Consider the following 26,495-nt stretch of genomic DNA (forward strand, 5'->3'; position numbering starts at 1 on the left):
TGAATGAATTGATGTAGAGGATTGGGTTGAGCTAGATGAGTTATTTAAATGCTGCAATAATTTTTTCTCTCTCTAAGGTAGGTCTGCTATAATGTTGTCTCTGACCATGGGCAGCAGACCACCTAGTAGCTTTGGGATAAGATTCATAATGCCTATGTTCAATAGAGCCCTGCCTCTTGAATGTATTGGTTGAAGCAACTCATGGACCTTTGTATGAAGGAGGGGACTTCCATGTCTACCCACTTAAATGAGTTTCATTCTACTTTTAGCTAATTATCTTCGTAGGGGATTGAATTTAAGGACAATATTTCTCCCTTCTTCTTGTAGGTTACATTACTTGAGTTATGAGACACATTATGATTTGTAAATCATTGGTTTTAGTTCATGTCCTTCTATGATGTAGAAGCATTAGAATCTTGTTCCTCAATTGAAGTCATAGTTCTTCATCACAACCAAAAGCTATGGCTATGCGAGTTCCACTTCAAAATTAGAAGTATTAACTATGGATTTAGTGGATTGGTCAATCATGGAAATGAAATATGAATGTGCATTTGGATCCTTGGATTGATTGTGGAAGCTGTCTCAATGTTGGAATCATTGATCTTTGATGTTTGTTTGGTTGTGCCTTATGGATCCTTTTTCTTAGAGTGTATAGCTGTAGTAGTGTGGTGCTGGTAGATTTTTTGTTTGAGCTTGGGTGACAAAGTCTCTTTTATCTCAAAGGACTTCAACCATTCGGATGGAGGCTAGCACTATTTGGCATTCTTACTTGTCAACACTTGAGAAATCTAGTGCCCATATTTAGACTTTCTCTTCCAACTTGAGTAGCATCACTAAGAAGTGACTGCTAGATCTCCTCCTCTTGGATCAATGACTTTGCAAGCACTACATGTTCTCCTTGTGGATTAGCAAAACTGCCTGAAGCTATAGATCTTCCATGATTGTAGCCTCAGGTGTATCTTCTTGGTAGTCAAGAATTGGCTTTTCAATAACAAGCATGAGCTTTTTAGTTTCTAATTGGATTTGGTTTGTCTCCTCATTAGACTTGGTTATTAACTAGATCTGCAATCTCTCTATCTTTCTCTTTGATTTTGATGGGACTTAGACTGTGGTTAGTGGAGATGGCAATTTGGGTAGTTTAGGCAACTAGATCCGATAATATGCCATACAAAACCCTTGAGCATGCAGAAACCCTCTAGAAATCCATCATAGCTTTGTGCTAGCTCTCCATCAATTCTTCCAATTATATGCCCTGAGTCTCCACATCCTATTGGATGTAGTTCTTTTCCCAATAGCTTGAGAAGTTGTTGTGGTGTTTCTAGCAACTTTGATCTTTGACATAATAAGACAATTGTGGTGTTTCTAGCAGCTTTGATTTGGGTTCCCAATATGTAGGAAGTGATGGCTCTTCATAAGGGTTGATAGGAGCGTTTGTTAAGACAAGTTTAGGTTTACCAATCATAGTCCATCCATCTTGACGAAAAGTATTGTAATCTAAACCTTCATCTATGAGAGTGTCAATGATGAGTTCTCATATGGCAATGAGTTTGATCTTAATATATGTAGGAGATATTGGCTCTTCATCTTTGAAGTCAATGTTTGAGGCTTTGAACCTCCAAATTAAGATATGCTTGGTATGTCTAGATGGAGTGCCTTTGAATGCCTTGTGTTTAGGAAAATTTTGATACATGTGAGTGATATTGACCTCAATGCATTAAGGGTCACTTGTGTTGGATTGTGGGGAGTTTTTTTTTCAAACAATAGCGGGTCAGATGGCCTAGTTACTGGTAGTCCTAGTACGTTTTGAGTTTATGTGGATCAATGGTTTTGTCGGGAGAGAAATCGTGAGATGAATGAAAGATTCTTACTTTTGGTACTCAACACCTCTTGTGGCTAATGACCAAAACTTTTATCTTACTGGATATTCCTCTCATCCAACTAGCCAAATTCCAACCTCTCCTAGGGTACCTAACCAGTTAGCTGATCAAGTTGAATCCTCTTCTACTCAAGCTAGTGAGCCTTCCAAGTCAACAAATAGAAAGAGGAGGTCTAAGTTCTACTATAAGAAGAAGTTTTTTAGTGAGATAAGAAAGGCCCAAAGAGATACATAGCATGTAATTCCAAAGATAGCTTTTGTTATAGTTGTCAAGGGTATTTGTGATAGATTGTCAATAGCTCCCAACCATTGAATTTGGACTTCACAAGAAATAGTAGCTCTTTCAATGATTTATTGTCTACAGGCAATGATTTTATCATTGACTTTATGAATGATGCTTACATTGCCATTTCTCATGCTCATATGATCACCTTGATGAATAAGGATTTCAACATGGTCAATTATTTCACCTTGCTACTAATCAAAAATCTTGTGAGACCTTAACATTCCCCCAAAAATGTCTAAGAATATCAAAGAGCCAAAGGTCGAGGATGTGACTCACATGTACTCAACAAGGGGTGCACCTTAGCAAGAGACTTCTTAGCAAGAAAAAAGGTAAGAGGTGATAGAGATTGAGGATGAGATTTGCAAGAGGAAAATCACTTTGCTTGGCCTTGTTAATTAGGAGATATGGTAAGGTTAAAAACTATAGTTTATTATTTCATAAGTTTAGGCATTTTGATTCTCCAAATTTTCAAGTACTTGTAATGATTGTGATGTTGATTGCAAATAACTTTCTTGTGTTTTTGTGATTGGCTATAGAACATTGGTTTCTTCTCTTAGCCTTGATATATGTAAAAGTATATTTGTTGTTGATCCACTACTATTGGTGGAATTGTTTTCCAGATATGGTTCAAACGTAGTAATGTTTTTAAAGTCTTTTGATTGCATCACAAACTACTATATCTTTTTTTTAATGGTCAAAAGGTATGCAATTTTCTAGAAGGGTTAAGCTATATTTATTTATTATCATATTTATTGCTAAGATTGAAAATATGATTGTGGATATAAGGACAACTTCACCTATGTTCATTCCTATAATAATTTTAGTGTCCAAGACCTTTCCATGAAATTGCTTGCATATCAATATAGTACCATTACATAAGTCCATTATAGGGTTCACGTTTCTTCGTCGTATCACATGATCATTTTTTAAAGCATAAAGTGATGAGGAGAAAAAACAAAATTGAGATCAATGCAATCAAGATAATTGAGTAAGGGAAGGAATTTGCATCACTATCAACTATGGAGTCAGCATTGAAGCGAAAATAAGAATCACCAGGCATTGTTTGGAAGCAACCATATTCAAGGAATCAATATTCTTATTTCTAAAGACCAAAATTGCATTGCCATTGAAAAAGGATGCCTATGAAAATAGACAAGAGGGAAGAGAGGTAAAAAAATTAAGAGCACATACACTAAAGCAATGGAGACTTGAGCACAGAGAGAGATAGCACTAAATTTTCCTTCTTCTTTCACACAAAAGAACTAAGTCTACAACATGATAAAATACTAATATGAAAGTACCACAGTGTATGTACATGCAGTCACTAAGTGTGAACCCACTAAGGAAAGAAGAGGTGGCACAATGAATATTCCATAACCAAGGATGGACTATGTGGGTGTAGTCCAACTATAGAAACACTAGCATATCCTCATGTTAGTCACCTAACATGCCAGTGAATAATATCTGACCACATTACCAAGATACGTAGTAGATTCCAACTCATGTAGGGCTTGACATCTCAACACTCCCCCTCAAGCTCAACATGAGCTTGTGAACTCCAAGCATAGTTATCTCAGCTCCCAAGGTCTTAGTGAAAATGTTAGTAGCTTGATCCTCGATGCTGATGCAAACCAAGTCAATATCACCTGAATGAAATGGTAATGGACCTCTATGTGTTTGGTCTATGTATGATACAGTAGCTTACTAGCCAATCGAATGCTAATAAGTTTATCACAATAGATGATAACCTTCTTGTCCACCTACATCTCCAAATCACCAAGTAGCTTGCATAACCAAGCTACATCACATGCTGCAATTACAACACCTTTATACTCTACCTTTGTACTAAACAAGACAACTATAGGCTATTTCTTAGTGCTTCAAGTAATAGTAGCACTACCAAAGAAAACATAAAACCAGTGGTAGACCTCTTGTCTGAAATACTACCAGCCCAAATTTGCACATATGTGTAATCATGCAAGCCCAATGGTATGCTTGCACTATAGAATGAGGCATAATCCAATGTGGAATTGGCATAACATAATGTGTCCTTCACTTCTGTACGTGGAACGGAGATGGATGGGTGATTCAGGAATTTATTACATAGCTGCCCACTGACTTGCGTACCTTCGAACCAACTTGAAGAGAATCAAGTGGATGGAGGACTTTAAGATCATGAAGCTGTTCATCTTTGTTGAGGCTCACGCAAATGCAACCCTACATGTCAGCGGTAGAAAGGTTAAGGCAGAACAAGTATGTGTACGAGGAAATGACTTGAATAATCCCTGCTGCGTGACATAATCAAGGTGTTGGGACGTTATGAGAAGAACATGTATCGAAGGAAAGGATACCCCAAGCTTCCTATGACCTATCGATTCCTAAAAATCCATGACCCCAATCCAGATTATTACTCAGTTTCTGTAGCTGAATGTAACACAATCTTATTCTCCCCAAATTAATGTATCAGCTTGCCCTACCTTCCCAAATAAATGTACTCAAAAGGCCTATGCCCACATGAATGAATAAGATTTTTTTTCACTATCTGTTTTGGCTGTAAGAAGTTAAGTGATTAGGTCACTTGGCTAAAAGTTGAACTGGGCATGTTAATGTAATGTGAGAAACGTTTAGCAAGTTTTTAATGTAAAGAATCTTAATGCCCACGTGCAAAATCAAGTGCAGATTCTTAGTTCGACTCCTACACCAAGTACGACAGTAAATTAGGAAAATAAGTTTCTTCTCAAACAAATCAAGCTACCAGAATTTGATGGTAAGGGAAGGACCGTCCAAATTGACGCTGAAGTCTGGATCGAATCCATGGAGGATTACTTCAAAGCAGCAGGTACTGCACCCGTTAACCAAGCGATGCTTGCCAAACTGAAGCTTACCAATGAAGCAAGACTTTGGTGGAAGCAATGGTGCAGACACCAAGGGATCTCGGAAGGGTCAATTACTTGGGAGAAGCTTAAAAAAGCTGTGCGAGGGAGATATTTACCACCCGCCTACCGCACATAAAAGATGGACGAATTCTATGAACTGAGCAGCTTGGTCTATCTCTTGATGCTTACTATTTAAAATTCGTCTCTCTCTTAAAGTACGCGCCACAAATGGACATGACACAACAGGTGTCAAAGTTTTGTGTTGGATTAAACCCACCCATAAACACCCGCCTAGAGTCAATGCGCCCAACAGACCTTTAGGATGTGCTCATTCGAGCTGCACCCATAATACAGGAGGTGCAGTCCAAGCCAAGAAATAACAGGACTTGGTCTCACAAAGATCAAAACAAGGGAGTGTATAGGTCTCAAGCTAAGAGAGCGCAAGGCCAAAATCAGGCACAAAGGAAGAAAGCTAGGGCAAATGCTGCTAACACCTTCGTTCCTACCCAAGGTAATGGCTGCAATCTCCGTTGCTTCCATTGCAACAAGCCTGGTCACTTTAAAAGGCAATGTCCCAAGCTTAGCAGAGGACAACGTCAAGGGCCATTCCAAGGAGTTGCCCATGGGCAAGGAGCCACCACCAAGACCAGAGGGAGAACCTTTAGTGTTGCCAACAAGGAGTTGGGTGATGATGAAGACCCAACAATGGAAGCTGACTTTGAGAGGGCAACAATTCATGTTGCTCTTCACAAGAAAGGCCCGAATCGCCAATTCTCGGTGATTCAAACTCCATCGGATTATCAAGGTAAAAGCTTCAAAACCTTGATTGATTGTGGCAGTACACATTCCTTCATTTCACCAATTTGTGTGAAAAGATTAGGAATAGCCACAAAAGATGCACCTACCTTACTTGTGGAATTAGCAAATGGTCGTGAAGTCTCTTGTACCAGGCAAACTGCCAAGGTGAAATTCCTACTGGGTGGAGAGTCGACTTCGGTTAGATTCACGGTAATGAACCTAGCTATCCACGAATGTTTGCTCGGTATGGATTGGCTAATATCCAATGATGCCCACATTCACTGTGGAAAGGTCCAAGTTTTCTTTCGAAATTCTGAAGAGGAACTAGTCACAACTCAAGGAGAGGCTGGGAAGCCAAAAATTCAACTGGCCAAAGCAACATGGATAATAAAAGGAGTTAGAAAGGGGCTACCTGTCTATTTGATTAAGCTAAATAAGCTAGATCAGAATCAGGGATATAGGGAAGAACCTTCATGGTTAAGGGAATATGCAGACGTATTTCCTGAAGAGTTGACAGAGCTTCCTCCTCAAAGGGAAGTTGATCATGAAATCAAGCTAGCACCAGGAGCTGCACCAATCGCAAAGAGACCATATAGGATGTCCATCCCAGAAGCGATTGAGCTGAAGGAGCAACTCAAGCAGCTGTTAGACCAAGGCTACATCCGTCCTAGCAGTTCACCATGGGGAGCTCCAGTACTGTTCCAGAAGAAGAAAGATGGAATGCTTCAGCTATGCATTGACTACAGAGGATTGAATCAATCGACCATTAAAAACAAATACCCCATTCCAAGAATAGATACCCTATCTTGATAACTTTGTACTCGTCTTCTTTGATGATACCCTAGTCTACTCCAAACATGAAGAAGATCATGAACCCCAGCTTTGCATTGTTCTTGAAACAATGAGAGCACACAAGCTTTATGCCAAGAAGAAGAATTGTGCATTTTTCAAGCGATAGATTGAATATCTAGGATTCATTGTATCAGCGAAAGGAATTTCAGTAGCTCCGGCCAAGGTCAGAGACGTTCTGGAGTGGCCAACACCAACAACTGTCAAAGAAATATGTAGTTTTCTTGGATTGATAGGATGGTACAGGGTCTTTATCAAAAACTATGATTTGAGTGCAGCACCTCTGACTGATCTACTAAAGAAGCAAGTATCAATTATGTGGTCATCTACTGAACAGTCCAGCTTTGACAAACTAAAGCAAAGCTTGGTATCAGCACCCATCCTGAAACTTCCAGACCTTAGTAAGGAGTTTGAAGTAATAACTGATGCTAGCACACTTGCCTTAGGATGTGTGCTTATGCAAGAAGGTCATCCCTTAGCATACTCTTCAAGAAAACTGAAGAGCCATGAAAGGAATTATGCTACCCACGATCTGGAGCTATTAGTTGTCATCCATGCTCTCAAACTTTGGAGACACTACTTGATGGGTAACAAATTTACCCTAGTGATAGACCATAAAAGTCTTAAATGGATTTTTACCCAGAATGAGCTCAATATGAGGCAACGTCGAAGGATTGAAGTGCTGGAGGAATATGACTTTGAAATCAAATACCGGCCTGGAAAGGAGAATGTAGTTGCTTATGCACTTAGTCGCAAGGCATTTTTGAATTCTCTGATTTTGCAAGATCCATCAACAGCCCAACATTTAGCCACAAAGGTATGCATGCCAAACAACCCAATTCTTGAGCTAGCTAAAGAAGAGGCATGCCATGACCCAGCCTATCAGAAATTGTTAAGGGAAATCCGTATCAAGGATCAAGACCCGAAGCTACAAACAAAGTATCAAGAATTCTCTATCAATAGTGGACTTGTCTACTATAGAACGAGATTATGTATACCGGCAAGCCAATCACTCAAGTAGAAGATACTTTGGGAAGCCCATGATTCCCCTTTCTCAGGACATCTTGGCTATGCCAAGACCCTTAATGTGGTCAGAAAGAGCTATTATTGGGAGAGGCTCAAAGGTGACGTTCTCAAATATGTCATTGAATGTTTGCATTGTCAATGTATTAAGGCTGAACATGTCAAAATGCCAGGAAAATTGCAACCACTTGACATTCCCCAAATGAAATGGGAATTCATTAGTATGGACTTTGTTGTTGGCTTGCCCCAGGTTTAGGGAGGATACAACTCCATTATGGTTGTGGTAGATATGCTCACCAAGGTCGCACATCTTATCCCTGTTAAGACAAACTATAAAGCCTCAGATATTGCAAGGTTATTCATCAAGGAGATTTTCAAACTACATGGGTTACCCAGAAGAATCATTAGTGATCGTGACTCTCTCTTCACATCACACTTTTGGAGGGCTATCTTCAAGGCTCAACTCTGTTTCAGTACAGCTTACGACCCCCAAACCGATGGTCAAACGGAATGAGTCAACCAAGTCATTGAAGATATGCTTAGGGCACACTGCTGTCGTGAATCCAAAAAGTGGATTCAATATTTGCCACTGGTTGAGTTTGCCTACAATGCTTTCTACCAACAGAGCATTCAGATGACCCCTTTTTAAGCATTATACGGGCACGACTATCGTAGTCCTTTAAACTTTTCAGACCCAACCTTGAGGGTTGAAGCTTCGAAGCAGATGCTGGAAGACATGGATGACCAAATCAAGTCAATAATATAGGACATCCAAGCCGCCAAGGATAGACAGAAGGCTTGCGCAGACCTGAAACATCAAGACAGATCCTTCGTTGAAGGTGATATGGTCTTCATTCGTGTATGCCCAAAGAAGAGTTCCCTATCCTTGGGTGAATGCAAAAAGCTAAGTCCAAGGTATTGTGGACCCTACAAGATTCTCAAGTGCCTAGAGCCTAATGCTTACAGACTTCAACTCCCTGAGAACCTAAAAGTTCATAATGTATTCCATATCAGTCTATTGAAAAGTATGTACCTAACCCTAGTCACGTGCTTGATGATCAACAAGTTGTAATGCCTAGCCAAGGAGTCCTTGAGCTACGGCCTGACAGGATCTTAGATGTTAGGGAGAGGCATTTGAGATCTAGAACCTTGAGAGAATACCTCATCCAGTGGAAAGATTTCCCCAAAGAGGATGCCACTTGGATGGATGAAAGTATTCTCAACCAACAATACTCCTAGATCTTCTTGAGATGAGGACATCTCGATTCCTCTAAAGGGGAGAGAATGCAATATTTCTGTAATGAAATATTAAATGACCCTAGAACCCGCACACCTCGCGCAAAAAAGTAACCCAAATTAATCTCCTGCAACGATAAAAGTCGATGGTTAAGTGTCCACCCTTGCGCAATAGCAAACTCCAGCTCCGTGTCGCATATAGGAAGCCGTGGCTTGAAACCACAAGCCCACGCAGGAACACCCTTCACGGGAAAAGAAAAAGGGATAATGAATAATTTTTTGGCAAATTTTTTTATAATAACCCCCTCCCCTTGAGCCGTTGCATGGCAGGGGAGAGGAGTGTGAGAGGGAGTATGAGCTAAGTGGAGTAGAGAGGAGCATGAGGAGGGGATCATGCCACCCTCCACGTGTGTGGCTAAAAACCTCCCCCCCTCCCCCTCCTCCCCCCCTCCCCCCCCTTCAAAGCCTATAAGAACACCCCTCCCCAAGCTTGAGGGGAGGGGAGAGGAGATCGTGGAGCTGCTGCCCTGCCCGTCTGGCACGCTACCACGCCGCCAGGAGCCGCCGTGGTAATGCCACGCTGCTGCCGCCATCGCCCTCTCCATCACCATCATCATCATAATCATTATCACTGTCATCCTCACCTCCATCCTCATCTTCACTCTCCACGTCATTCAACTAGTTACAAAATCTTAGAATCTTCTTTGGAAGCTTCCACTAAAGGCTTCCATAAGCCTTGTTTACACATGCCTTCCCCGGTTTTTAAAACTGGTCTTGTAAGCCCCAGTTTCTGAGTGGGGAAAGAAATTATCGGCCTAATAGGCAGTTTCAGAGATCGGGAAAAAGGGCAAGGAGAATTCGTGGAGTCCAAGTCCACTACGTCATCGATGGCTCCTAAGCAAAAGTTGCGTGGCGCACACGTGGGAGCTTCCACCCCGAGTACGCGAGTGGACAACACTCCGAATCTTAATGCCCAAGTTCCGATAATTTTCCTGCATGAAAATGGTGCATTTAAGCATGTCTTTAATTCATGTAGGCAAGTTTAAACACGTTGGGAAATTTATTTGCCCGTTCGATCTGCAAAAATTAGTTGCATGTCAAGTAATTGCAATTGCTTGCATTTCCATGGTCATGGGTAACTGCAAATTCTAAACGCATGATGCATAAATTAAAAGAAGGAGTTGTACAAAGGCTTCTTGCTGCATCGCAAAAAAGGATAGGGCATAAACACATAATGCACTTACGTAGTAATATCCTAGTCGCAATTAAGGTAATCATAGACGGACTTTAAATGATGTCCGAATAGTTGCAATGCATGGAAAGGATTTACGTACCTTGCAAATTGCATGCGATGGTAGTTCATTTTGAGTTGGGTTAAGTGCTAAAGGAAGGATTAATTTAATGATGGACTCATGGTATTCGCTCGTGCATGAAGTTCTTTATCAAAGTTTGAATGCATCTTCATTAAAAATATTAAAGCTTTGATTTCGTTGCATCATTATAGTTTAGGGCAAGGAAAAGAAAAGATCATTGTAAATCTTATAGTTGCATAGAAGGAAAAAGGTTTATAGTCTTAAAATCGCAAATTTGCATGGAATGATACCTGGCATACATCTTGCAATTCCTTGCATCTTTTAGGAAAAACTACTTGCTAATTTAGAAGGAAGTATTTGCATCTTTAAAAGGGATGATCATCTCTAATCGTGGGTTAATTAATCAACTAAGTAATTCACTCACATGAAAATCATAAAGGTACGATTAGATTGCAAATAGCGATCACCTCAAAGTGCTAGGTAGGGTTAAGTTACGCCTAGTATCACACTTGGGATGCCGATTTAGGACTTTCGATCCCAAAGATCCTACCCACATTCACGGAATGTTAGGGTTAGCTAAACGCCCATGCAAGAATGATCTAGGGTTCACACCCTAGAGATAAATTGACCAAATGCTAATACCTCCTTATGAATTTAGGAACCCTAGGGCCAAAGCATTATCGGCCTAGTAAGGTTAGGGTTGGATTGGGTCAAGAGGACTCGCAAACCCTACATCTTGACCAAAGGTATTCTTGACCAAGGAATACCGTGTGATGGGAGAAATAATCCCACAAGTTAGGTGCGACACTTATCTCGTGCAACAAGTTACAATGTCGCATGGTTTTGTGCCTAAATCACAAAAATAGCATTGCCACTCCGTAGAACAAGTTTGGCAAGTTCTAAATACAAGTTTAATTTTCTAGAGGATGAGTAGTCATCCTGCTACATCACCCCTCCTTAGGGTTGATTTGCCAAGTTAGGGTAATTATGAATTGCCTAACAAGCAATTGACCAATCAAGTGAGGACAACGGGGTTGTCCAGGATTTATTGACCTTAATATAAGGAAACCTAAGGTATTGACAATTTGGGTTAAATAGGGTATAAACCCTAACCCAAGGGATAAAGGGTAAATAATCAACTTATCTTACGAAACCCTTGGGATCTTGCCAAGTCGCGATTGATCCCGGATCGAATGCTAGATGTATTTGGAGAGAAGGATTCACACCTTAGTAGTTGGCCGTATAAACGACCACTGGAGTGCTTGTGTTTGTACACTTAGGAGCACTGTTTGTTCATCTTTGCTCAAAGGAACTAATGCTGGAAAATAACTAATGCTTCAAGTTGAAAGCTTGGAGGGAGAGGCAGCATCAATTACCCTCGACTGTCTGCCTGACCCTATCCAAGGGGGTTGTTAGCCGCACTGGATACGTGGACTGAACCTGCCGCGAGAGGTCTCTCCATGGGTGCTACTTGGAGTAGGAGGACGCTTGGGTGCTAGGGGGGCTCTGGCCGTAAATCCCTTGCCTCCGAGTCCTGCACAAGAGGCTAATGTGACTCGAGATGGGATCTCGAGGCTCGCATACTAGTCAACGGGCGGAAACTTGGAATAGCCATTCCTGAGGATTGCTGGAATTGCCTTCGGGCGGACTATGGAATTGCCTTCAGGCGAAATATGGATTAGCCTTCGGGCTGGATTATATGATGTATTCCAAAGACTGATAAATAAAGATCAAATGTTGAAAAGGAACTTGTTTGATATTGTTTTTCTATGTCAGTGCCTAAGTTACATGAAGGAACCAGTGATTAATTGGTTAATTAAGGAAGCTGTTTTTGCTTGTCAAAGTAAATGTGGTAGGTAATTAGAAAATTAAAGCAACCTGAGGAAAGTGCGATGGATGTGACCCTGGGTCCGTCCGACGGAAGGGTGGTCCTGGTTGGATGGGAACTTTTCTCAAAGGAAGTGATAGCAAGGTAGCAATGATATAGAATCTAGAAAGCTAGAGTCCCGATTTATACTATTTTAGGGGAACTAAATGGGACTATACCTTACAGGCAGAGAGGTTGAGCTTCACATCCCTCTCATTTTCCATTCTCCTTGAACCAAGTACAATATAAATCCACTTCAACCGTGACGTTTCTGCACAAGTAGTTCGTCAGGGGCTCGACGCTAGTTACTTTCTAGGAACTTGACCATTAGGAAAACCCTGATTCAGGTCGGGTCCTAAGTGGGAACGGCCGGAATACTTTCGCTTCGTGGCAGACTTGGGAAGACCTAGATAGCAAATCTCATGACATTCCATGGGAGTGCCGGGCGGCGCTTTCTGGACTCTCTTCCCAATGGACTGCTAAGACGTGTCCCACAAGCAGACAAGGGGACACGTTAGACAAGAGTAGTACATGGGGAAAGACTTGTCGTATATGGCGGTAGTAGTTGCTTTAGTCCAAAAATTCCATGGTAAGCTTGCATGGCTAAGTATACTACAAACTCGCTCCTGAATTGTCATATTCATGCGCTAAGCCATACCATTCTAGGGTGGGGTGAACAGGACGGTTGACTGTTACTTAATACTCCTCTCATCCCAAAACTGCTCAAAGGTTTTAGAGACATACTCACCCTCATCCCCATTATTTGACCTTAAGTATTACAGCCTCCAAATTGGTTCTCAACCCAAGCAAGCCAATACTAAAATGTAGCCAGCAAGACTTCCGATTTCTACTTGATAGGATATGCCCAAACCTTATGCGTATATTCATTCAAGAAGATGACAAAATACTTTGTGCCACCTAATGATTGGTAGGGCATGGGACCACATACATGCAAATGAACAAGAGAAAATGGCTCATCCATATGTATCACACCAAAGTTTTTATGCGTATCACGTAGCTACCTTCTATATAAACAATGATCACAAGACTTAAAGTACTTATAGTTAAGGGGCAGAAGATATGATAAATGGGTAAGCGTTTCATTCCTTTCAAGGACATACTCCCAAGGGGACGATGCCACAAAGATACATGTGGAATTGGATTCATTGCCAAAACATGGTCAACTAACCTAGATACAAGTAAGAGGTAGAGAGTATGGGACTTAGCACCACATGCAATAACCAAATTCCCATGAGTAATCTTCCATGAGAAATCACCAAAGCAAAAAAATAATCTACATTATCCAAAGTGCTAGTAGAGATAAGGTTCTTTGTGAGAGCCGGACATGATGTGCATCATGAAGAGTAAACGTGCAACTTGAACAAATTGTAGAGTATGATAGGACTGGAGCCACTCTCTATGAGGGATCACATGAAAGTAAGTCCCTGAATCTATCAGCCAATATACTGAGTATACCCTAACAAAGAATTAGTCAAATCAACTATAAAGTATCAAGAGAAGAAGGTACAAGTATGAAATCATCATTAGAATCAATCTACACGATATTAATCTCTTCAATCTTGATGTTGGACTTGCTAGGGACAATGATGGGATCATCATTTTTATCCTATACTTTATCATTTTCCTTTTCCTTACCCTTGTTCTCACACATTTTATAGCACTGTGGATGAATATGTCTTGCTTTCCCATATTTATCACAAGTCAATGAGGACTTACAGTCTTGCACATTATTGCAAGATTGTCCATGTGACTAAGAACGAGACTATTGAGGGTCTCTCCCATGACAATCATTACCGGTTCTACCATTATTGCCTCTAACTATCAAAGCATGAGAGGTGTAGGAAGCATTGACATTCATTTTGTTAACCTCTTCATTCAAGAGTGCACTCTCTATATCCTATAACTTTAGCCCATCAATAGGCATATTTACACACATAGCAATATGAAATGTATCCCATGATTCAAGTAGTGTAGCCAAGAGGAACAAAAGGGGAAGATTACCCTTGAATTCAATCCCCTATGAAGAGAAACGGTTGAGAATAGAATGAAACTCATTTAATTGGGCTAACATGGAAGTGCTCTCCTTCATGTGAAGGTCCATGAATTGCTTCAACCAATATATCTTTGAAGTGGGGCTCTCCTTATCATAGACATTGTGAATCTTATCCCATAAGTCCCATGCAGAGACTGCCCATCAAAGACAACATTATAGAGCATGTGCTTAGAGAGGGACAATATGAAGGTGGACTTAGATAGCTCATCTGATTCAGCCCAATCCTCTACATCAATACATTCTAGCTTGACACCCTCATGTTTCAAAGGCTTAACCTACATTTTATGTACTAAATCTTACTAGATTTGGGCCTTCAAATAGCTATAGTTGGTAACATACAACTTATCAATATTAAAGATAGCACTATCACTGAAACCATAAGCCATATTGGGACCACACAAATGCACAAAAGGGTAAAATAGGATGATGTAATAACCTACAAATCAACCCCAAACCTTCTCCCAAATCAAGCTAAAAAACAAGGAAAACTGTCAAGATAATGAGTTGTCCACAAACTCAATGCAAAGAGCTGTGAGATGGAGGTGTCTGCTCACATAAATAGTAGAAAGACTGCAATTATAGCATGTTGAGAATAAAGTATACCATTAAGAAATCAATATCAAAGAGGATTAATCATCACTTAGGGAAGTTATTATGTGTATATCCTCTACATCACATGCATTCAAGGCCTATTTGTAAATATCCTTATCTGTGAATTTTTCTTGAATAAAGCATAACCCTTTTCTATTCAATCTGTAAATAACCCCTTTATATTACACCCTTTTGTACGTAAAAAATATATAAAAGTGATATTTTAAAAATATCTTATTTTGAACCCACGTGATGCATACATATATTCATGAGTAACTTACCCGAGAATCATCACTGATACAAGATAAACTACAATTGTGAGGGAATAGGTCCAACTAGCAATGAGTGAATTGAATGTAGTGAGCCCTAAAGTGAAACCACAGAGTGGAAGCGAGAGCTATGATGGAGAGAGAGAGAGAGAGAGAGAGAGAGAGAGAGAGAGAGAGAGAGAGAGAGAGAGAGAGAGAGAGAGAGAGAGAGAGAGAGAGAGAGAGAGAGAGAGTGTGTGTGTGTGTGTGTGTGTGTGTGTGTGTATGTGTGTGGAAACTCCAACAGTCATAATCTGTGACTAGCCTTCCTTTATTCAAATTTCATTGAAAAAATAAAGAATAAAGTGAAAATGATGGGTGCTTGCCACCTACAATGTACAGGTGTGCAGGTATGTGGGTACTTTCAGTGTAATTAATACACGAAAAGCTAGGCACAAGTGTCTTTACTCCTCGATCTCCCACCAGATGGCCTAATCAAAGAGCCCCTTGCAAGCCTCAATGGCTGCAACATACTTTGCCTCTATATAGGCCCATGCAATTTTGCATCCTAGGCATCCAAGAAATAACACCTCCAGGAAAGGTGGAGACATAGCCAATAGAGGTGAACTTCCTATTATCTACATGTCCTACATAATCAAAGTCAGTATATCCCATGACTCTTGTATCTTGGCTACCATAACAAATGCACATATCTACTATGTCCTTCAAGCACCTCATGATACCCTTGAGGATATCCCAATGTCGTCTGCTAAATGTAACCATGTAGTGTGCCACAACTCCCATTGCAAATGCTATGTCAAGTCGAGTGGCTATCATGGCATACATCAAACTACCCATGGTGGATGCATAAGGGATCTTGGCCATCTCACCCTTCTACTTATTAGACTATGAACAATTAGGTTGACTAACCTTCACATGAGAAGGTAAAGGATAGCCAATAGACTGAACATCTTATAGTTGAAATTGCTTAAGGACCTTCTGGATGTACTCCTTTTGTGCCAAGTAAAGGAGCCCCTTAGAGTGATCGTACATAATGTGCATCCCAAGATTATGTGAGGCATATCCCATGTCATTCATCCCAAATATCTTCTTGAGCTAACCTTTCAAGGTATCCAACTCATCATGAGCACTCCTGGCAATCAACATATCATCCACATAGAGGATCAAAATCATAAGGCTGGCATTATGAGCCTTCTTCATGTATAAACACAGATCCATATCATTGCAGAAATATCCCTATGAATACATAAATGCATGAAACTTGTGATACCATTCCCTGGGTGTCTACTTAAGACCATAAAGACTCTTTTGCAAGCTTCATACCAGGTGTTCCCTGCTAAGGTCCTTAAAGCCCTTGGGCTAATCCATGTAAATCTCATCATGTAAGTCTCCATGAAGAAACACCATCTTGACATCCAAGTATCAATTCAAGTTGAGCAACCAAAACTAGTATCAAGCATAGGTTAGTCATCTTCACAACATGAGAAAAAACTTCATTAAATTCCACACCATGTTCTTGCTTAAAGACCTTAGTAACCAATCTGGAGTTGTATCTTGGCTTAGGGCATCTAGGGGTACATTTCAACTTGTACACCCACTTACATGGCAAAGCACTCTTGCTACTAGGAAAAGGAACTAAATCCCACATACAATTTTTCTATAGTGAGTCATACTTTGACTACATGGCCCTCTCCTAAGAGTGACTATTACATTTGCACATGGCCTCATCATAAGTAAGAGGCTCACTAGCATCTATTACCGTAACATAATCCATTGTAGTGGGAGCTCACACTCAACCACTAAGACCCACGGACCGCTTATTGTTCAAGCATTTCAAGCGAGCTCTAATGGCTATCTCTCACCTAAACGATGTGTCTCTGATCCCACAGGTGTAGTGAGCTTACCTTGATGCGCAAATGAGTGGACTCCTCCCTCAAGCATTCTAGTAGCTCCACAATCCTAGTTGTGAGCTCAAGCAACCTCAAGCCTCCTATTTTGAGCTTCATCCTCCATAGCTATGTGCGGATCAAGAGAAGAGAAGAGAGGAGAAGATGGAGAGCTTCTCCACCATGGTCCCTCACCCTCACACACTCACTCCCTCGCACTCTCACGCTCCCTCTCTCAAGCACAAGCACACACAAGCAAGAAGGAGAGAAGGAGAGAGGAAGAGGAAGCCAATTTAATCACACACTAAAGAATGAGCTTCTTATTCACTTTTAGAGTTTATATACAATCCCTAAATCCCTTGGGCACCCATCCCCTTTTTTACATGACCAAGCATCTTTCCAAGGTCCTCTTTGCCTATTCCCTTCTTGTCACCTTATTCCTTCACCTATGCCCATCTAGATTTTACAATTTGCAGAAGAGGAAACCTTGCGCTTTTTAACAAAATTTTGGTGATGCCTTTGCATTTTAAAATGAGCCCTTACATTTGACTTGGCCTTTTGCGCTTTGGGCCTTTCCTCTCTTATTTGTTTTCCAAGCTACATTTTTCCACATTATTCCCTATTTTTAATTTTCTTTTTTCCATCTCACATCAGGGTTAACATTACCCCCCTCCTAGTTGCCAGTCCCACGGTACTCATGGGTCTGTTTGATGAGGGCTTGGCGCTTGAAAGGGTGGTCATGTGAGTTGATGATGGGGCCTTTTTGGGATTGGTCATGGGAGAGAAATAGTAAATTTATTTCAATGGTGGAGGTTGAGGGCATGTCGAGTGGATGTCGAGGCCTCCAATGTTGCTTATTGTGAGGATTTGAATGTATTTACAAAGAGAAGAAAAGTGCACTGCCTAGGGGGTGTGTCTACCTTACTGTGTAGTGCATTGTGCTCATGCAAGTGGAACTGGAAGCTAGGTCAAACCACAAGCTAACCAAGTGTTGTTCCACATTTGAGGACCCATTTTGTGTGGGAGGGATCTGTGGTGGGTGGAGCTTAGGGAGACATGTCTACTAACCATAGGCGAGGTGGACCTCCTTAGGTATACCCTGCCCTTAATGCGCCCTAAGCGTGAAGTGGGGGATCAGAATGGGCTAGGGGGTTAGGGATGGAGCCAGTTGACCAAAGCCACTGAGGTGAACACACCTAACTTGAAGATCCCCAAGCGTAGTGATTGTGACACTCATGAGTTTCTTACTTTTTGTTGTGATTTTTCTTCTTTGTTTTCTTGTTCTTGTCCTTTCCTTTCTCTCTTTTCTCTTTCTTTTGCCGTCTTTTCTCTTCTTTTTATTCTCCTTTTTTTTGAAATAAATAGTGACAAGAAGCTAGTCTTTGTCATCGTGGTCATGAGAGGGAGAAGTGGGGGGTTTAAAGGACCTACTAAGAAAGCTTTTCCCCTACATGTATCCTTTTAGGCTCATTCAAACATTGAGAGGGGCTGTGGACAAAAAGGGATGGTTGCAACTAGTGAAACGGATGTTGCTTATGTCCTCTAAGAGGGCTACACCAAAAGATGGTAAAAGGGCAATGTGCATCATTAGCCTAGCCATTGCTCAGCTATCTATGTTGGCATTGAGATAAAAAAAAGAGTGGCAGGAGCGGTATTCTTGTGGAGTAGAGTCTTGCCTTAATAATACTCTACAGAGCCTAAGGTAATTACAAGTTATGAGGAAAGCAAGGTCCAGGCAAGAGATGAATTCATTGAGGAAGTGGTCGATAGAGGCATACAAGTCACACTCAAAAAAGATGAGTGCTTCCTTGAGCTCAGTGGTGTTGACATTATAGATTTTCAGGATGTCATATTGGCCATGGACGTCTAGATTGAAGTTTACTCCTACCCTTCTAGGATATGGCATGAAGGTGGGGTTATTTCTCTCAAAGGGTAGGGTGGTGCAAAATGACATCCAAGCGTCCATGTTGGCATCCCATATGTGCCTTCTCCACCTTGGTTGGCACTAGTAGCCCTTCTCCATCTTGGTTGGCACTAGTAGCCCTTCACCATTCTGGGCACTTCCATGACCTTGTTCTCCTAGTAGTCATGAGCCTTTGTGCCCCATAAGGTAGGATTCTTCTCTCTTTTGGAAAGCCACTTGTCTCCCAATCTTCTTTCTACATTAATCACCTCTTCCACCACCTTGGTTGATAGAACTTTGCTCGATGTGGTGGGGAATTAGAAATTAAAGTCAAAGGGCTCACTATTGTTCTCCTTCTACTCCCATACTATGAGTTCTGCATTCCAGTCTACTAGGAAATAGTCTTCTCTTGGAGGGATGGGCGCCTTTGGGACCACTACTGGTTGCGCTCTCAGCCTCCTCCATGCCTTGTCTAACATGTTTGTTCTCCTCTTTTTTATCTCTACTTTTCTTTCAGCAATGATGTCTACCTCTCCTGCTGTACTTCTGGCCGTGGGGAGGGAGGCTGAGAGACTAACTCCTCCTTATCTTGTGGGTAGCCCCCATTTCAAGGCTTAGTCCCACTTCTTCAGTCAAAATTTGCACCTTCTCTCCGTTGTGTTCTTGTGGCTCTCCTTCCTTGAATTCTAGAAAGTCCACTTCAGGACTGTCAAGCCTGCCCTTAGTAAGTAGCTTCTTTGATCCTATGGACCCTAGCTAGCTCCTATTGTTTGGGGTTGGATGTACAACCCATATCTTAGAGCCATGTGGGTGATCTCCAACTTTCTTCTTAATGATTCAATGGCCTTTGTAACGTCCCTGTATCCAAGCACATTTTTAGCGGTCCATCGAGAGACGAGTCTAAGCGGCGACACCCGGCACTCCCATGCAATGTCAGGGGGTTTGTCATGTAGGGTTTGCCAAGTCCACCTCGCAATGGAACGTCCACGGCCAACAAACCCGCTAGGATCGACCTAAAATTTGGGTTCCTAGTAGACAAGGTCTCCTAACAACATTCTAGCGTTGGGTTCTGGACATCCTACTTTACGCAGAGATACCCATCGAAGTTGACCCATGCCACATTTGGTTCAAAGAGAATGGGAAACGAGAGGGATGGGCTGCTCAACCTCTCTGCTCATAGGGCATAATCCCATTCCGGCCCCTAAAACGACATGAATCGAGGTTCTAACCTGACAATTCCTAAAGATCAACATTAGTAAAACCTTGTGAGAATCCTCCTAGTTTTTTGGGACCACCCTGCCCCATCGGGGATTCTGTCCACCCCCTTCCCTTGATAGCTTTAGTTTTCTAATTAGGTCCTACCACATTTATGTGCAACATTTAAAATCAGCTTCATTAATTAATCCTTTTAGGGAACATGCACGTAATTTACAGCACAAATATAAAAACAAAGCAAGCAGTCCTTTTGACAGACAAGTTCCTTAACTTATCTTCAATTTAATATTTGTGTTTTGCCCATATAGGAGAATTATATATCCCCTTCTATCCAATAGAAGTATCCAGTCCAAATCACATGGCACCATAATTTCCATCCAGTATCTAGAATAGGATCTTTCACTACCCCAGACGTTGGGCACACGGAAGTCTATAGCTCCGCGGTAAGGGGTGTCCAGAGCTCCACTGACCCCAAGAGACCTAGGAGTGAGACACACTTTCCGTGGTTGGCCTTTTCACCACTCGACCTTCGGCCTGTGAATTGAGTAGTGCCCTCTCGGGTTGAAATGCAACATGACCTTCGAGATGATCAACCCATGCAAATATCCTTCCTCAATTAATCCAATTTAAGAGACAAGCACACTCAAGGCAATCAACCTAATATCATCTTCCAAGAAGACATTCCTTTATTTCCTGTGGCAATTTGTCATTACTTGGCATTCTAAGTAGTCATGAGCATCTTTTCAAGCATTTAGATTGAGAGTTGAAAGAAGCCTAGAAGTTGAACTACAATATTGAAGTGTTTGAAAAGCTGAATTGTGGTGCTAATAATGTTATGGTGTATTTCTTCCTTACATACTCATAGTTATTTAAACTATGCAATTATAGGCTAAGCCCCTTAATGTTTGGTTGGTATTTTGTCCCCTCATGATGTATATGATTTTTTTGGAGGACACATAATATTTTCAGTGAATTAAACATATGATAAACAGTTGGTGAAAAGACGAAGTGTGTGGTCACCCTCTAAAGATGGGAAGGGCTCCCTCTTCTTCTTCTTCTCCTTCTCTTCTTCTCTCTCTCTCCCTCTCTCTTCCTCTCCCTATGTCTCCCTCTTCTTCCTCTCTTCTTCTCTTGTCTCTCTCCCTCTTCTTCTTCTTCTCTTCTTCTCCTCTCTCCCTCCCTCTCTCTTTTCCTCCTTTCTCTCTCTCTCTTCTTCTTCTTCTCTTCTTCTCCTCTCTCCCTCCCTCTCTCTTTTCCTCATCTCTCGCTCCCTCTCTCTTCTTCTCTGCAACCTCCTCGCTTGTCCTTCAAGGCTTCCTATGTATCTTCCTTGCGATGGAGGTGGGGGGGGGAGGTGGTTATAGTGGGAAGGGTGAGGGGTATTATTGGGGGGTGTGGGGAGGAGGTGGAGTCACTGGTGCCTCCCTCCACCCACCTCTCACGGTGCATGGCGGCGGGGGTTCCAAGTGGCTGCAATCAGGGGGGTGGTAGGCCACGTGGCCTCCCCCCTCCATCATCGTCATCTCCGTCTGTGTCTCTTCTCGATGTCATCGCCTTCCACATCATTGACGCCTCGTCGTCCACTTCTCACCATCACCCTTCCACCTTGCCACATCAATTTCTTCTTTCCCCCCTCACCAGCTATCGGTGATGGCAGGGGGAAGGAATTTAAAAAATTTTCCTTTTTCTTTTATAAGGGAGGTTTCTATGGGCCATGGCCAGCAAGAATGTTACATCCTCTCCCCTTAGAGAACTCAAAATGTCCTCATCTCGGAAGAACTGGGGAGGACAAGCATTAGTGGGGTTTAGGACCTGTGGGTTAGGACTCATCATGCTTCCGATGTGCTACTCTGATCACTCATAAGCATGGGGTCTTTTAAAACATCATCTTATTGCATTAGATCTATCCAATTCTGGATTACAAGTGAAGAGTTTATTGTAGATACATCTCATGTATATCCTCTAGATTTTTCCTAAGTATGTGGTATATTCTAGATCACTGAAGCTTGTATATCTTCATTTCTTGTAAGTTCAAGTACTCTTTGAGTCTTATTGGGACAATTGACGTGGTTATGTCCAATGTTGTGGCACTCGAAGCATCGGTATTTAGGGTGATTTGGGCATTCCCTTTTGAAATGACCTAACTCCTTACAATAGAAACAACGCGAAGCTTTATCACTTGGAGTCACAAGATTCCTAGTTGTCTTTGGCAAGATTTTATTCTTTAAACTAAATTGCCCAGGATCCTTTCAGTAGACTAAAGTGGTCCTTTATCGCGGAACTTTGTTTCCAAATTTTCCTCTTCTTAGATCTGGAGTGAGGTCCATCGTCAATCCACTTTGCTTGCAATATTAAAGAATACTCCCAAACTTCGACATTCTAGCAAGACCCAATCTATATTAGTCGAGAAGAACACTTAAGGAAAATTCATTGCAAGTTATAATTGCCATTCCTTGCCAGAGTATCTCCAATCATTTACAAGTTCTAGGCTCAAAATAGATGCAACTCATATTACTTGGGTTAACTATGGTTATTAACTATGGTTACAAGTGTAAAGTTTACTCCAATACAAGTTGGGTTACATGTCGATAGAACTTCTAGGATTTCTAGTCATCCTGAAGAGTTGTAGTAGGCTCTAGGTCTTCGTCTTCATCTAATTCCTCTATATATCCATAGACTGCTTTTGTGTAGCTTCATTTTCTTGGAGTCTCAATGTCCTCTGGACTTAGGTCAGGGCAGTCTACTTGGATGTGTCCTGGCTCATTGCAATGGAAGCATTAACAGTAGGGACATCTCCTACGGATGTGCCCTATCTCACCGCAAATGTGGCATCTCTTGTCCCGATAATGGCAATAATCTTTGTCATAATTGTATGAATTAAGTTCTTGGATGATTGGCTTTGCTCGAAGTAATGCATCTTGCAAGTCCATTGGGTTCATTGCTTCAAGAGGGTGGTTCATTGGAGTGTTCAAGTATGGGCAAAACTTGGATACTTGCTGCGCAATATCCATAGGTGGCATGTATTTTAGTAGGGTTACAAACTTTGAGTAGTAGGCTTCCAAGGTTAATTCCAGCTATTTGAACTTGAAGAATTCATTCATCTTCAAAGTCTGGTAGGTTGGTGGAAGGTATCATCCGTGTACAACATCATTCAGCTGAGCACAAGCGCCTTCAGAAACACCTTGATCTTTGCACCATTGCTTCCACCATAACCAAGCTTGGCCAACTAACTTAAGTTTGGCTATCATTGCTTGATTGGTAGTAGCAGTTCCCAAAGCAGAGAAATAATCATCCATTGATTCAATCCATATCTCTGCCTCTGTTGCGATGTATATTCCCTCTCCATTAAACTTGGGTGTCTTGGTTTGCTTGAGAAGGAATTTCTTCTCTTGCATATCAACATTTGTGGGTGCAAAAATCAAGCCATATCACTTAGGTTATTTTTTTAAGGATATGTCTACGAACCATACATTAATCAATCACATATCATTACAAAGTTTTGCTTTGATACCAGCTGTAATGTGCTTGACTGTCCAGGCACGTTTTTTAGCGATCCATCAAGAGGCGAGTCTAAACAACACTGCTCGGCACTCCCATGGAATGTTACGGGGTTTGTCACATCTAGGGTTTCCCGAGTCTACCTCGCAATGGTAGAATGTCCATGATTGAACCCACTAGGATCGACCTGAAATTTGGTTTCCAAGTAGACAAGGTCTCTTGATAGCATTCTAGCATCGGGTTCTGGACATCCTACTTTACGCAAAGATATTGAAGCCAAAGTTAACCTATACTGCACTTGGTGTTCAAAGAGAATGGGAAATGAGAGGGATGCACTACTCCACCTCTCTGCCCATAGGGCATAGTCCCATTCCCGTCCCCTAAAACAGCATGAATTGGTGTTCTAACCTAACAATTCCGAAAGGTCAACATTGGTAGAACCTTGTGAGAAGCCTCCCAATTTTTCGAGACCACCCTACCGTAGGACAGACCCGTTGGGGATTCCACCCACCTGCTTCTCTTGATAGCTTTAGTTTTGTAATTAGGTCCTACCACATTTATGTGCGACATTTAAAACCAACTTCATTAATTAAGCCTTTTAGGGAACAGAGTTTGTTCACGTAATTTACAGTACAAACATGAAAACAAAGCAAGCAGTCCTTTTGACAAACAAGTTCAAACAAGTTTCTTAACTTATCTTCAAGTTAATCTTTGTTTCCTTCCCATACAGGAGAATTATATATCCCCTTATGTCCAACAGAAGTATCCGGTCCAAATCACATGGCACAATAATTTCCATTCAATATATAAAATAGGATCTTCCAATGCCCCAGATGTTGGGCTCACAGAAGTCTACAGCTCTGTTCCAGACTCTACAAGGGGTGTCCAGAGCTCCACTGACCCCAAGGAACCTAGGAGTGAGACACACTTTCCGTGGTTGGCCTTTTCACCACTAGACCTTCAACTTATGAATCGAGCAGAGCCCTCTCGGGTTGAAATGCGGCATGACCTTGTAGATGATCCACTCGTGAAAATTTCCTTTCTTAATTAATCCAATTTAAGAGACAAGCACACTCAAGGCAATCAACCTAATATCATCTTCCAAGAAGACATTCCTTTATTTCCCATGGCAATTTGTCATCACAAACCCTTGCCATGTATTTACCATCAAGCACTAATACTTGGAATAATCATCCAAATCTTATCCCAACAATCAGTTTAATGCAAAAACATTTAGGACTTATTTGATCAATCCACAAAAACAAAGGTATCATTTTCCAAACATTGTAGGAATAGTCGCGATAACCTTTCCATCGCGTATTTACTCTCCCCCTTGGAATCAGGAGTAGTTCCATGTAAAACTTACTTAACACACCCTTCTTTTGACTAAGGCATATGTTAAGGTTTCAAACACTGTATAAGACATAAGTCCTAGTAGTCACTTACATTGATTGATAACCCAGCCTTCTTCCCAACAAGTACAAAAGCATCAGTCTTTCCTTCGACTTAAGGTTTCCTAATCCTTGAGCTCTTTGCTTGCCCTAAGGTTGCTGTTGCATCTAACCCAACCCTGAATAGAATTGATAAACATATTCACTATCGGACGGATCTCAAGGCATCGTAGTTATAAATCTAATTATTGTTGTTTGCACTAGCTATGCATAACTTCAAGAACCCAATGAACTAATAGCTCGTAATATTAGCGAGACTTTAATGCAAGGTCAATTTGTGTACCATTGATGCATGTGCCAAATAATCTTTCCCATGCATGCACCGTCTATGTGCATAACCCGTAAGTAACCTTTATGTTCTTTATGGCATGTATGACTTTGTCGCATAGCATTGGGATGCAAAGTATTTGAGTACATAGGTTTGTGCGAACCTCAATGTGCCATATGCATAAATCTATGCGAGGCCATCTATGGTTGCAAAAAGAATTAATCTATGATTCCCTGCAAGCTCATTAACTATTGAAAAGTAATTCAGGTTTCTTGTTAAAAAGAACTCATGTGCATGCCAAGCGACATACCCTATGTCTCAACGAATAGCGGAGATGGCAATTAATACTTGGATATTCCGATATGAGTTATCTATACCCGACATTGTGTTCATATTCGCATAAATGCCTTGGCCACTGGCTCCATTGTCAGATGAGGGTTTACCATTGACATGAATCTCCCTCCATTTGGGGGCCATACTTTCAGCTTGTAAATCTCTTTCTCCCCTTCTCTCGTTGGAGAGATGGTGTGCCGGGGTGATTCTTCTCGAAAGGATTAGACTCATGAGAGAGATGAGGATTTAGACTCATGGGAAGATGAGGATTACACTCATGGGGAGATGAAGATTAAACTCATGTGGAAAGGGAATAAATCACAGGGAAAAGACGAAGTGTGTGGTCACCCTCTAAAGAGGGGAAGGGCTCCCTCTTCTTCTTCTTCTCCTTCTCTTCTTCTCTCTCTCCCTCTCTCTTCCTCTCCCTATCTCTCCCTCTTTTCTTCTCCTTTATCTCTCTCTCTCTCTCTTCTTCTTCTTCTCTTCTTCTCCTTTCTCTCTCTCTCTTCTTCTTCTTCCTCTCTTCTTCTTCTTCTCTCTCTCTCTCTCTCTCTCGCTCTCTCTTCTTCTCTATGTAGCCTCCTCCGCCCATCCTCTAAGGCTTCCTATATATCTTCCTTACGATTTGGGGGGGGGGGGTTATAGTGGGAAGGGTGAGGGGTATTATTGGGGGGTGTGGGGAGGAGGTGGAGTCACTGTTGTCTCCCTCCACCCACCTCTCACGGTGCATGGTGGCGGGGATTCCAAGTGACCACGGCTGGGGTCGCGGAAAATCAGGGGGTGGTAGGCCATGTGGCCTCCCCCCTCCATCATTGTCATATTCCTCTGCATCTCTTCTCAATGGCATCACCTTCCACATCATCGATACCTCATCCTCCACTTC

Source organism: Lygodium microphyllum, chromosome 13, assembly GCF_053477565.2.
Source record: "Lygodium microphyllum isolate KBCC chromosome 13, Lygodium_microphyllum_v1.1.10, whole genome shotgun sequence".
Classification (NCBI taxonomy): Eukaryota; Viridiplantae; Streptophyta; class Polypodiopsida; order Schizaeales; family Lygodiaceae; genus Lygodium; species Lygodium microphyllum.